This window comes from Acipenser ruthenus, chromosome 3 (genome assembly GCF_902713425.1).
Source record: "Acipenser ruthenus chromosome 3, fAciRut3.2 maternal haplotype, whole genome shotgun sequence".
In the NCBI taxonomy this organism is placed as follows: Eukaryota; Metazoa; Chordata; class Actinopteri; order Acipenseriformes; family Acipenseridae; genus Acipenser; species Acipenser ruthenus.
In genome coordinates, this window is record NC_081191.1 from 93204226 (window position 1) to 93219730 (window position 15505).

Genomic DNA, 15505 nt, shown 5'->3' on the forward strand with positions numbered 1-15505 from the left:
TAGTTGAAGTGGTTGTCTCCTTTGTTGGTTTATTATTAGTTTATTTTCTCTTTGCTTTATAAATAATGGTCTTTCCATTAGACACGAGAGTGTTTATCAGGTTGTGATAGGGAATGTTTAAAAACAAACTCTACCACCAGTACATGAACACAGCAAAACACTACCAATACCAAAACAAACAACAATAGCCTGCAGATTGAAAGTTTTATCCACAGAAGAAATTTGTGGAAGAGCAGAATAATGCAACTACTCTTAGAAAAACAGTAAGTGTGAATGTGAAAGACTGGGAGGTCTAGATCATGATAAATCTATCCAATTTACAATAATCAGGTTAGACAGGTGTCACAAAGACGGCCGGAGTGGGTGGCGTCAGACCAGAAGCAGGAAATAAACAGACAGAGATGTGTGGTTTGGTGAAGCTGAGCGAATGCTTTCGCTCAGCATTTAATAAACAGAACAGAAAATAAAAGGTTGGAACACAAAAACAGGACACGGCACTATACGCCAAAATAAAAAGACAAACAAAAACGGACCAAACAGACAAAACACGGTGAGCTTCTTTTAACGATTATTTTAACAATTACTTTTCTCCTTCTCTCTCTCCCGTTCTCCACTCACCGAACACCCAACCCCGAGTGAAAGAAATGTGCATCTATATATGCAGTTGTGCTGGGATTCAATTACTAATTAATTATTCACTTGAATCCCAGCACGTGAAGTGATTTGTGCCCTCCTCATGCCTAAATACAAATCTACACTTTTTAATACACGTGAAACACAGACCCGTTTATATCCTGTGTACCAATGACTATACACCAACATTAACACACGCACGCAACATACAACACATAATATGCACACAGGGGCGGGGCACATTGCCACAACAGGTCAGTGTCTCGTTTCAGGAGAATTGTGATGCAGTGGGGCCATAACATTGTGCAGTAGTGCCAGCGCTAGGGGGGTGCTGGGGTGGGTCCTGCACCACTAAATGTCCCTTTGGCCCACCCAAGTTCACACTCCTTAGCGGTTAAAAAAAAATAAAAAAGATTTAACCGCTAAGACAGTGAACTTGGGTGGGCTAAAAGTGAATATTATGCTCCCTGTTTCATTTTCTAATTTTATCCGATACATTTTTCAACCTGTCACCAGTATTTACAAATAGTTCTTCTGACTGACATGCCTAAATGTAGATACTCACAAGTTCTGTAGTTAAGGGAAGTTAACGGAGTGTGAAGAAAAAGACTAGTGAGTTGAGATTAGTACTGTTCTGTACAACAGTTGAAATGATCAAACTCTTTACTGTGAAGGAAATACATATTGTTTGCCATTCATTCATTTTATTTAGTTGTATTAATGATTTGCCTTCATGTTTAAGTTTTATTTACTGGCCCCAACGTAGCTCTGCATCACAATGGATCGGTTTCTCATTAGACAAAAAGAGCCTCTGCCTCACACGAGCACCGATAATGAAAGTCTGTCACGATCTTAATAAAAATAATCCAAGGGTTTGGACAGCTAGACAGAAGCTTTAATGCTAGTTGGTATAAAACGTGTCCCTGGCTTGAGTATTCTGTAAGAGATGCCTGCTTTAGTTTTCCTTCTCACACTTTCGGGGTAATAAATGACAGGGATACGATGTTTACAGTCTGTGGATTTTTAACAATTGGAAATCTGCGCTTGAACATGAATGGGGTTTTCACAAAAATGCCACGAGACATGCTCATTTACAAACTGTTGTCGCTTTGGAGTGCGTTTAAGCAGAGACACACTCGTCTCAAACACTTATTGTAGGATGTCATTCTTAGATTACTTACACTATCCCTGTTGCATGAAATCTCTGCATGTGTTGCAGACTTGGCAACTGGATGCAACTGATTTGCTGCTTGTTCTGGTGAAGTTTCTGTAGGCCTGACTTTACTTGGTAGACGTTTCTGAACATACTTCTTTACTGAAGCATCTATCATTGCAGGTATGCCTACAAATACAAGAGCATTAACCTTGCTGTTTATTATATAATTTTATTATTGTTTATTTAGCAGATGCCCTTACCAAGGGCGATTTACAACTTTCACAAAATATACATATTACAGGAGTCATAATGCTTCACAATAACTACAGTCCAATATACATTAGCTTCAGTCCTAAAAGGATCAAGTTTAACTAAGAACAATATACAATAACTTAAGTCCTAATAAGAGAAAATACAATATATAGTAACATCAGTCCTAATAAGAGCAAGCTTAACTAAAATAATTACATAATGTAGTACATGGTGCAATCAAGGGACAGTGCAAGTAGTAGATATGGTGATAGTTACATTGGTAGTTATTGATTTATTTTAGTTGCATACCTTCTTGGAGTTGCATGTTCAGTTTAGTGAGTTGTTTTATTTTAATACTTTTTCTTTGTAGCTCATCCTCCAGAGTTTCAATTTTTTTAAGGAGTCTATCTCTGCTAATCTGACCAGGATATCCATCATTAGTATTGCTAGCTGTTTTGTATTTCTCAAGCAATTCAGAATTAGCTTTTTGTACAGCAGCAACTTTGTTTTGAAAAATAAAATAACAAGCAACATATATATTATTAATCACAAGTGGGGGAAAAAGCAATAATTTATTGTTTTTATAAAGTTCTACAGATTAATTTAATCTGCTTTATTATTTAGGACAGAAAAGTTATATTAACATAGCAAAAAAAAAAAAAAAAGTTTACACTTAACCTTTCATGTAATAGACGTCAACCTATATGCAATAGTCAGGTGTTCCTTAAATCCAGTCCTTGAGGACTACAATCGAGTAGGTTTTCTATACTTCTTTAACACGGTGTCTGTTTAAAACCTAAGGGCAGTATGACCAGTTATAATCCAATAATTTATTATTAATGGTTGAGGCGGAATGACAGCCAGAACACTACCTTATTAGGTTTAGGAACACTGCAAATCCTGGGTCTTTTTTGTGCCACTATCTCCTCATCAGAGCAAGATTCTTCAGAAGTCTGCTCAGGTGAATACCTTACTGGCTGCTTTAGGGCTCTCTGCCCCTTACCCCTCAGACTGTCATCTTCGATGTCATCTATTTGTGCATCTAACCACTCCTTTTCTTTTTTTTAATGCATCAGGTTATCTGTAGGGATGAAAATGACAAATGAATAAGAAGGGTCTTATTGATTATCTTAGAAATAATTTTGTAACTTTTTTTTTATGGAATTCACGTTGTTAAGTAGGTAATAAGAAAAAGTAGTTGTGAGCAGGTAATAAGAAAAAATAAATTAAACATTAAACAATTTTATTGAAGACATCTGAACACGTTAACACTGGACCTATATAGAAGCAATAGGAAGAAAATAATATATAGTAAACGTGTATACATTATATTATACATACAACCACTAATATGTAAACGATTGTAGCACTTTAAGTGTATGTGCTTTTTTATAAAAAAAATAATAATAATTTAAAAACAAAGTTTTTAAAAATACATAATATGGGGGGAGAAATAGATAAATACGAAAGCACTGTATATGTTTGTAGCTGTGAAGTTGCTTCAGAATAGTGCACAAGATAGCGTCTCAATTTACACATCAATCTGACGTAATGTCCTATCTAGTGTTTATATATCTATGGCTACTTGTGCTGCCAGCAAGTGGGTTGGTCGAGGGGTGGAGCTAGGAGGCGTTACTGTCCAGAAAATGGGGTTGGTTAATCCTGGTGTTGGGCGGAGTAATATAAAGTCAGGAAGAGAGCGAGTCAGTGCGAGTTTGTTGTCACAAATTGTTATTCATAATATTTGTTTATAAAAACCCTGTATTCACAAACTTAATGCGTCTGTCTAATTTATTAATCTATACAATTTATAGTTAAAACGTACTTACCACTGACGGCTAAGACTCGGGCTGGGTATGATTTCCATCCATCTTTTGGTTCCTTTTTTTTTTTATCCATGAATCAAGTCCAATTCTCTCAGGATCAGAGAGGAGATTTTTGTCCTGTACAAATCTCTCTTCACTGATACTAATTTCCTTTGATTTGACCCAGAATATGAGAACATACCGGTGGTGTTTATTTTCTATTGCAGACATTTTAACTGTTTTAACCATTAGAACTACAAAGAACATATCCTATTCAAATTGGGTCTCGAGGTCTGATCAGGCTAGAGCGAAAATACGTGGTGTTCTGTAAACTCATTGTAATAATACTAGGCTTATTTTAATTTATACTTGTATTCTTAGTTTTATTCTTTATTGTATCCATTATTATAAGTTTTTAACTTAACATGTTTTTATTTGATCAAACAAGTTTAATTTGCTGTAAGAGCTTATCACATCAGATGTAAAATGGTATAATCACATGTGATCAGGAAATATTCACGTGTTTAAATGTGAATTTCATATTCACATGTGTTTCAGCTGAGAATTTTATAATCACATGTGATCATCAATGATATTTTAATGTGGTCACATATGAACACATGTGAATAATTATTTTCACATGTGATAACATGTGTTTCCCATGTGAATCACATGTGTTTTTTCCGTAAGTGAATGGGAGAAACCATTGGTTCTCTGTTAGGCTCCAAACGAAGGGAGAAAAACAGATACTATGTTGGAGAGATAGTGTGTGTTTTTGTTGTCAATTTACTCCCCCTTTGTGGGGATAGTATATAAAATGGATGTGGACGGTTTTATAAGTGGGCTTTTCATAAAGCTATTTGAATACAGTCTACAGAAAGACCCTACATTAGCAGAGGTAATGAAGACTATACCACAGAATGCAAATTATACATGAAAAAATATACAAAATGAGGTGATAGAGACATTAAATAAAATGGTACTTAATCAAATTAAAGACAAATATGTACATTCTCAGTCTAGTGGGTACTGTATCAAAAGTGATGGGACACGAGATAAGTGCAAAGTAGAAAATCTGTCCATCATGCTAAGATTTGTTAATGATTCTATACCCGAGGAGCGTCTGATTGGCTTGCTTGAATTACATCAGTTGGATGATGAATACATTACAGCTCAGATATTAAAACGCCTCTCTCAAGTCGGCTTTAATGCTGACAACATTACTAGGAAGGCACATTACATACATACAGTATATTGTTACAACCATCAGCTGCACTTAGTAGTAGTGCTTCATTTCAAAGTGAACCATGTGCAAAGAGATTTTTTGATCTTTGTAATCCTCTGTATGCATTCTTTCATTGCCACTACATTACTCAAAAGTACAAGGGCCCTTCACTAAAGAGATTGCTGGAAATTCTCTGGACAAGCCATTTTGAAGTGACCAAATGTGTTGTTGATCATCACAATCGTATTCTTGATATACTGTCATTAGTCTCAGAGGATGATATTGCTTCAATAGACTTATGTCTCAGAAATGGGAGACAGTCAGCATGGTTTTAGGAAAAGGAGATTGTGTCTAACGGACCTGCTTGACTTTTTTGAGGATGCAACATCGACAATGGATAACTGCAAAACATATGACATGGTTTATTTAGATTTCTAGAAAGATTTTGACAAAGTCCTGCAAAAAGATGAATCCTCAAACTGAACACAGTAGGGATTCAAGGAAATGCACGCACATGGATTAGGGAGTGGTTATGTAGAAAACAGAAAGTACTGATTAGAGGAGAAACCTCAAAATGGAGCAAGGTAACCAGTGGTGTACCACAGGTATCAGTATTAGGTCCTCTGCTATTCCTAATCTACATTAATGACTTAGATTCTGGTATAGTAAGCAAACTTGTTAAATTTGCAGACGACACAAAAATAGGAGGAGTGGCAAACACTGTTGCAGCAGCAAAGGTAATTGAAAATGATCTAGACAGCATTCAGAACTGGGCAGACACATGGCAAATTACATTTAAAAGAGAAAAGTGTAAGGTACTGCACGCAGGAGATAGAAATGGCATTATAAATATCATATGGGAGATACTGAAATTGAAGAAGGAATCTATGAAAAAGACCTAGGAATTTATGTTGACTCAGAAATGTCTTCATCTAGACAATGTGTGAAAGTTTGAAAAAAGGCCAACAAGATGCTTGGAAAAATCGTGAAAAGTGTTGAATTTAAATCAAGGGAAGAAATGTTAAAACTTTACAATGCATTAGTAAGACCTCACCTAGAATATTGTGTTCAGTTCTGGTAACCTTGCTACAAAAAGGATATTGCTGCTCTAGAAAGAGTGCAAGAAGAGCGACCAGAATTATTCCGGGTTTAAAAGGCATGTCGTTTGCAGACAGGCTAAAAGCATTGAATCTATTCAGTCTTGAACAAAGAAGACTACGTTGTGATCTGATTCAAACATTCAAAATTATAAAAGGTATTGACAATGTAGACCCAAGGGACTTTTTCGACCTGAAAAAAGAAACAAGGACCAGGGGTCACAAATGGAGATTAGAACACTAGGACACAGAGACTCTGGAAGTACTGCTAAATCTGACTATGCTCTGACATTAAGAGACCCATGTTAAACATTCTAGACAGAGCAGTATCAGAGATGGATAACAGATTTTCTCTGAAGAATCTGGATGTAACAAAGGCTTTGTCTTGCCTCCTTCCCCAGTCCAGTACATGATGCTACCATGTTAGAGCCTCTTCAGGTGACAGCAGTTGTTGTCAAAAATGACATGGCCAGTGAGTTTGTCACAGCTAAACCGATGTTGCTTAAAAAATCAATAAAGATGCAGACTGTGCCACTGTTTGTAAACTTCTGCATGGATATACAGATGCATTTCCATTGCTGCATAAGATGTATGTGTCAGCTTTAATAATTGATGTATCTGGAGCTTCATGTGAAAATCCCTTCTCCACTCTGTCACGAGTGCTCACCCTTTTTCATCGGTCCACGCTTCATGACAGAAAGAGAAAGTTATCACTATGAGTCGAAACATGAAAGACGTTGCTAAGGAGTTCTCCAAGTCAAATAGGAAACTGATGCTTCCATTATTTATTTATTTATTTAGTTCTCTTTTGTCATTACTTTTGTAATGTTGGAAGGAAGAAAAAATAAAACTACAAACAATTATTTAGATCTGCTGTATAGTAGTTTAAATAAACTGAATGGAAAGGCAGTTTTTTAAGTTTAAAGGAATAAAAAAGACAGTACATAGCAAAAAAGAGGTAGAGATAATAAAGACATAATCTCAAGTGATGTACACATGGATGGCAGAGAGGCACTGAACACATCTAAAAGAACACTTAGTATTTGGTGAGTCACTGTGGCGGGGTGACACGCCCCTGTGTGTATTTTGTGTTGTATGTTGTATGTTGCGTGTTATTGTTGGTGTAGGTATTGGTTCACGGAGTGTGGGTTATGTAGCACAGGTGATGTAAAGTGTATAATTGTATTTTGGCATGGGGATTACACAATCACTTCACGTGCAGATTAAAATGGGAATTAGTATGGAAGCACAGGGAGCACAATTAGTTCACGTGCAGATGTACCGAGATTCCAATTGAATGATTGATTAGCAATCGAGTCTCGGTACAGCTGCATAAAAAGAGTCAGTTTTCATGCACACAGGGTTGGGTGTTCAGGGAGAAGGAACGGGAGAGAGAGAGGAGAATTAAAAACGTAATTAAAGATAACAATTGCTATTGCGTGCTGGAAGCACCAGCACGATACTTGTTTGTTTGTCTCACCGTGTTTGTTAGTGTCTGTCTGTTTTGGCCACCGCACCATTTTCTTTTACAAAGTGTTTTTGTCTGTTTAAACCTTTTATTTTGCAATAAACCCGGCTCATCAGCGCGTTTCATACGCCAGCACTGTTATCTGTGTCCACTGTCTTCCAGGTCTGACGTCACCACCACAAGCTATCCGTGACAGTCACTCTTTATTTACTTTTGTTTATTGTGGAATTACCAACCAGCCTATATTACTACTGCAATCAGCTAACAGAACTGATGTATGTTTAAAAGTGTATGTCTAAACTGGTTTGCTCAATTTTGGATTATTCTGACTTTCAATTCTTACTTCTTAACACTAATAAGAGCATGTTAAATCTTAAATTAGGTAAAGCATTTTTGCATTTTATAATATATGCTAATAGGAATAGGTATATTGGTTCATAGCTTGAGTAAATCTATATCACTGTTATGGTGGCCCACACAACAACTGTACTGACTCCCCCATCCAAGAGCAACTGGAGCTGGGCCAGTTGTGCAGTAACATATTCTTAAATATATATGTGAGACTGTGCTGAGGGAGGTCGTCACAGAGGCACCAGTGCAGCTATTCAAATACATGTCAAACCAGCCACAATGAAGAGTTTTATGTAACCCCTCTCTAGTCCGAGGGCGCACTGGGAACCATGTAGTGCAAAGGGGATTACAAGGTTTTGTACTCAGATGGCACAATACAACAATGCAGCTGTATTATAACCCATATACTAATTTTAGGCAGCAGGAGCAACATTGTGCTTAAATGAAAACTGAATATTTGTTGAGGACGGGAGAATTCATTTAGATTATATAATTGGGGGGGGGGGGCATTGAACCTCTGCAGCTGTTGTATGCCCCACTTACTAATAAACCATTACTAGCTTACAGTGAGTTTACTGACAGTGAGAGGGGGATGAGAGACCAGTAGTCCTTGAAGTTGTGCTTCAGGAGTATTGTTTTTCTGATACTGTGCTCACAGATACATGGAAGTACAGTACAGTAAAATCTCAGGGTTACAATCAGCAACCAGATAGGCACTCTTATAAGTGCCATGCTGGTCATGGAGAAGGCAATTACTGTGCCAATAAATATATCCAGACAATGGTGAGGCAGATTTCAAAGCAACTACAAGCTAGTTTACTAGGAGCATTTTAGTTTTAAACAAAGCACAGGTTTTTTTTTTCCAAGCTAAAGGAGTTGAATGACTGAGTAAGCGGCAGGAATGCATTGTGTTTAAGATAAAATAAAAACAAGCACTATGTTAACCCATGTAAAATGTTCATTATAAAATGGCTTGGATAAATTAAGTGCTGTGATTGGCTGAACAAGATCACACGACCGTGCAGTAATAATTGTCTTACCGCACAACTATGACATCATAGACCTACTCGCTTACCTGATCTATTAATATTACTATGCTCCTATCATCAAGGGAGAATGAAATGCTTGAGGGAGAAGGGACAAGGGCCTCGCATTGATCAGTACTTCTTACGAAGTCAGTCAAGTCAGTCGAATGAAATCCAGCGACAGGAAGCAAACCACAGTTCGCAGGATATCAGCACCCCTGTCATAGATGTGAGGAGGACTTGCATGGACACAGTTAGTGATGAACCTAATGATCCTTGTGAACCCGGTCAGACAAACCAGCATAAGAGAGAAAAGAACCTCAACGGGCACAAGCCTGGAGTTAAATGGCCAAGAGCTTGTGAGAAAACTGCATGGGACACAGTAAACACAGATCTCTGCGTTGCATTGGAAAGATTAAGTGGAACAGTTGAAAAGAAGCTGGATAAATTTGGGGACATCATCTACGCATATGGAAGTGAGAGGTTTGGAGTTGAAAAAAGGAAGGAAAAAGTACAAACTATTCCTGGAAAGTCTAGACGGCAGCAGGAGATTGAACGCTTAGTTAGAGAAAGGAGACAGCTGAGGAACCAATGGAGAAGAGCAGAACAAAGTCAGAAGGAGGGACTCAATCTCTTACAAAGGGTCATAAAAGATAAGCTTGCAACATTGCGCAGAGCTGAGCGCCTACGGAAACGCTACAAAAAGAAGGAGCGTGCGAGAGCTAACTTTTATAAAGACCCATTCAAATTTGTAAAGAAGTTATTCACCAGTGAGAAGAATGGCACACTAAAAGCATCTAAGGTTGAGCTGGAGAGATATTTGGAGGAAACACATACAGATTCAAAAAGGCAGGAGCCTATGTCAGTTCCGTCAGACATCCCACCTATCAATCCACCAGAATACCAAATGGAGGACTGTGCACCTAAGTGGAAAGAAATAGAGCAAGCTGTGAAAAAAGCAAGGGCTTCATCATCTCCAGGGCCTAATGGAGTTCCGTACAGAGTGTACAAGAGTGCTTCAGGAGTTCTACGAATTCTGTGGAAATTGATGAAAGTGGCATGGGAAAAACAGGTTGTACCAAGAGCATGGCGCCGAGCAGGTGGAGTCTTTATACCTAAAGAAAAAGATTCTACAAGCATCAGTCAGTTTCGTCCCATTTCCCTATTAAACGTAGAAGGCAAGATTTTCTTCAGCATTATTGCTCAGAGATTGTCAGCTTACCTATTAAAGAACTGCTTCATTGACACTTCAATACAAAAAGCGGGCATTCCAGGTTTCCCAGGTTGCTTAGAACACATCAATGTGATCTGGCAACAAATTCAATCAGCTAAAAAGGAGAGGAAGGAGCTCCATGTGACATTCCTGGATTTGGCTAATGCATATGGTTCAGTGCCACATGAACTACTTTGGGCAGCATTTGATTTTTTCAGTGTACCGATGACAATAACAAATTTAGTGAAAGCCTATTTTGGAGATTTGCAATTCAGTTTTTCAACTTCAGAATTCAGCACTACATGGCAATGCCTAGAGGTTGGAATAATGGCAGGATGCACCATTTCTCCACTGGCTTTTACCATGGCAATGGAAGTAATCATTAGGGCATCAAAATGGGTAGTAGGAGGAGAGCGCTTGGCTTCTGGAATGCGACTACCACCAATTCGAGCATACATGGATGACATGACAACCATGACTACAACAGTAGCCTGCACTAATCGATTATTGGGCAAATTAACCAATAACATTGAATGGGCACGAATGCAATTCAAGCCCACTAAATCAAGGAGCATCTCTATAATTAAAGGCAAAGTAGTAGATAAAACATTCTTCATTAATGGTGAGGCAATACCAACAGTGTCTGAGAAGCCAGTGAAGAGTCTTGGGAGATGGTACGACGGGGATCTAAAGGACACAGTTCGTGTGGGAGAAGTTAGACAACAAGCAGTGGAAGGGTTGAAGAGCATAGACAGCTGCGCTCTACCAGGTAAACTAAAACTCTGGTGCTTTCAGTTTGGTCTACTGCCGAGGTTGCTGTGGCCACTGACTGTGTACGAGGTTTCTTTGACAACAGTAGAGAAGCTGGAAGCTTTAATCAGTTCATACATCAGGAAATGGTTGGGAGTTCCACGCTGCCTCAGCAGAGTGGGACTTTATGGTAAAGGAATACTGCAGCTACCAGTCTCTGCTCTAACCGAGGAGTTTAAGTGCGCCAAGGTCAGACTGGAAATGACATTAGTAGAGTCACGCGATAAATGCGTAAGGGAGGCAGCACCTGTGTTGAAAACTGGAAGAAAGTGGGCGGCAAAGAAAGCTGTGGAAGATGCAAAGGCTGCCCTTCGAATTGGTGATATCATGGGGCAAGTTCAGCATGGAAGAGGGGGTCTTGGTTTCAGTTCAACTCCTCCTACATGGCACAAGGCGGCCCCAGCTCAAAGGAGGAAGCTGGTAGTCAACGAGGTGCAAAAGCAGGAGGAGAGGATGAGGTGTATAAAGGCCATTTCCCAGGCCAAACAGGGAGAATGGATGAGATGGGAGAGTGTGGAACAACGCAAGATTGGCTGGCAAGACCTATGGTCAATGGAACAGAGCAGGATCAGTTTCCTCATCAGGTCAACATATGATGTTCTCCCATCACCACAGAACCTAAACCTCTGGGTAGGAGAGGATCCCTCATGTCCTTTGTGTTCATCACCTGCAACATTAAGGCACATTTTGACAGGATGTAAGGTGGCTCTTAGCCAAGGACGGTTTACTTGGCGCCATGACCAGGTGCTGCGATGTTTGGCCTTAGCATTGGAAGACAAGCGTAACATGACCAATAAGTTGCCACCTGTTCCATCAAAACATTACACACAAAAGACAACATTCCTCCGCCCAGGAGAGCAACCACCAAGAAAAGGTGTTAAAACCAATCCTCGCCCAGGACAACTGGAAGCTGCTAGAGACTGGAATATGCTGGCAGATGTTGGTCAACGGCTTATTTTTCCACCTGAGATTGCCACCACTAACCTTCGACCAGATATTGTCTTGTGGTCTGGATCAGCACGCCTTGTTCACCTGGTAGAGTTAACAGTGCCATGGGAGGATGCTGTAGATGAGGCGTATGAGAGGAAGAAACTGCGGTATGCTCAACTAGCCACTGAAGCGGAACAGCGAGGATGGAGAGTTCGGGTTTACCCAGTGGAAGTGGGTTGTCGAGGATTTGTGGCACACTCTACAACCCGGTTTCTCAGAGACGTCGGATTCAGTGGCCAAGAGTTGCGTCGCACAGTGAAGAACTTATCTGAAGCAGCAGAGAGGAGCAGCAACTGGCTGTGGTTGAGACGGAAAGATTCTGGCTGGGGACAGGTAAGTAAGCTGGGCTGAGTTGAGTGGGGGACGGAGGGGGGTGATGCTGGGACGCCAGAATCACCGTCGAGCCCTCTTGAGGTGTCGTGGGCTAGTCGACGAAACACTGAGGATGGAAGGTGCCCACTTGAAAACCCCAGAGATGTACCCTACTTAGCTCAATCCAGACGGTTGTCATGCTGATGCGCTGGGGAGGCCGCACTTTGGTTGATCCCCGGAGCCAGCATCGCAGCCGTTGTGTGTGCTGATGCGCCAGGGAGGCAAAATAAGCTGATCCCTGGAGCCAGCATTACACTTCAGCCATTAACACCAGACAGAAGGATATCTACATCATCATATGGAAGGAAACGTAAATGGAGGGAGACACATATGGATCACATTAGTTTACTGTAAAGCTACGTCTTAGTTGGTGCTTATCTTGGTGAGAGCCGAGTTCAAATCAGCATGAAGTTTTAACATCTACTCTCGTGTAATGGAAATCTTAATAATAATTAAACATGAGTGACTTTCCACAAGTTAATTTTGACCTTTTAGGAGGATTGTCATTTGAACAACTTCTTAATGAGAGTGAAGCAGAACCACCACCTCAAATTTCAGAAACAGATTCAAGCAAAATTCAACTCCCTCCTGACACAGAGGTTGGGCTTTTAAACAAGGTCTGGTTCGACATACAATTCTGTTTTGCTTACTGCGGACTGGAGGGCCTGTGCAACCTGACACAGAAGTCATTTGTCATCAATACAGATGAACATGATCTGGAGTTTGTGACCCTGTTGTTTAATTTGCAAATTAAAAAAAAAAACCATAAAGATGTCAATAAGATCAACCGTAAAAGTACTCGTGGTTACATGTTTGCCCAGCCTGGTGATTTATTCTCGAAATGTTACTATAAATTGCAATGTTTAATTTAATTCAATGTTTTTATGGCAAATAAAATAAGTAAAATATATATATATATATATATATATATATATATATATATATATATATATATATATATATACATAATACATTTCTTCTTTTTTTCTTAAAAAAGTTAGTTTGTGTAATTATTTTCAAGAAAAAAAGTAGCTTTTTATAATTCTTACTTTTTCACCAGATCGAGGGTGTAGATAGCAGGTGTACACATTTATTAAACCCAACTGAAAAATCTTTAGGGACTGATGAACAACCTCCTTCCCGAGGTGTTCGTAACTCTGAGGTTCTACTGTACCTGTTAATAGTTATGCAGGAGTGTGCATTCACTGGGAGATTTCCTAATGTCATTTTTATTTCTAGTTTTGTAACATGAGTTTTTAAATTATTTTATTCTTTTGATTTATTTTAGGGTAAATCTTAATTTTAATGGTGGTTGTATTATACATTTAAAGCAGCTTTATTATCAGTGAGGCAGTGAAGAAAATAAAAGAATACTTCAAGGTGTATATTACACAAGTAATCATTCCCTCAAGTAATCATTCCCTCGTTAATCATTCCGTGCAAAAGTTTGAGAGTGATGAATGATCCAGGACTTGTCTAACAATTTATTCTCAGAATGCCTGCTGTTTTGTACAAGCCCCATGTGAGCAAAATGCCCCTCCCCTAGCAAACACATGCACACGCACACACACACACACATGAACACACAAACACATGAACACAAACATATACACAAACACACACACGAACACACACGAACACAAACACACACACGCACACGCACATGAACACGAACACACACGTACACAAACACACATGCACGCACACACAAACATAAACACACACACGAACACACACACACGAACATGAACACGAACACATGAACACACACACACACACACACAGGCTGGCAGATGTACAGAAGTATGTGTAGCTTTAATCCTTGCAGTACTGGAACCTGGTATTTTCTGTCACAGAGGTCAATGCAGCATCTGCTAAGCTTTCAACACCCTGCAGTACATATGTAGAGGCTGTTGGATACATTTCTTTCAGTTTCCCATGAGATTTTAATTCCAATCAAAGTGTTATTAAATGCTGTTGAATGTAATTTTATTTTAATTATTATTATTTTTTTGTTTTATTGACAGTTAACATTGAGTTTACTTGCACTTTTTGTGATTAGTAGTAAGTATACCCCCTGCAGTCACTGTGTGCATACTTGTACCATGTTAGGTTTCCTATCTATGTATTCATTTTATAATGTGTGTATATCTATATATATATATATATATATATATATATATATATATATATATATATATATATATATATATATATATATAGATATATATTATGACAAAGTCTTTCCAGGGTAGGCGGATTTGAACCTTTGTTTATTTTGGCACTGTTTCCAGTGAGTCGCGTCGGATGGTCCACAAATCAGGTTCTCATACACAAACAGGGTTTTACAGCCGGCAGGGTAGTCAAAACGGTCTGAAGTCATGCACAAAGCTATATCACCGTTTTCTTGCAATTTCCCACAACACAATTACACAACACCAACCTTTGTCTCCTTCTCCTCTATTGCCATTTTGTTGTGAACCGTCCCCTTATAACTAGGCTGGCCACACCCTGTGCAGGTGTTCTGACCACACCCTGTGTGCTTATCCTGGATTCTGGTAATTGTAGTCTTTTTGTCTGTTGTAGTCCTTTTTGCTGCCACCATTTTGCGAGACAACACAACCCCATTAAACCTCTGCACTTACAGTACGTACCTGTCATTGATCACCCTGCCCCTTGGTTTGTCACAATATATACTGTATATATATTATTTTTCAATATATATATTTCAAAGTTATAGCAGAGCAACTTCTCAAACTCCAGAGTTTACACAAACTGTTTTAATTTTTTTTTTTAAATGTATTAAAAATTTGTGACCGAAGGGGATATACAGTAGTAACCAATTTAGTAATTAATAAAAAAAGGATAATAATATAATACATATATATAAAAAAAAAAAACATTGCTGCAATAAACCTCTTTATAAGTGTATTTAAACAAATGCAACCCCAGTTCAATGATATTGTTCTCATGGAGTTTTCAAACCCTCCCATCCTGATATTTGATGAACATTTATCCTTATTTTTGTATTAATTTTTAAAGAGGTTAACAAAAAATTTTAAACGTTTGTTAATGTGTTGGTAAGCTAGTCGTGCATTAATAGTTAAT

The 15505-nt window shown here is 38.6% G+C and overlaps 1 protein-coding gene across 2 annotated transcripts in view; it reads left to right on the forward strand.

The window, feature by feature from the left end:
* LOC117394626 (sodium channel protein type 4 subunit alpha-like) overlaps positions 1 to 15505 on the forward strand; it is a 143744-nt gene that overhangs the window by 16912 nt on the left and 111327 nt on the right. The gene's annotated exons all lie outside the window — the stretch shown is intronic.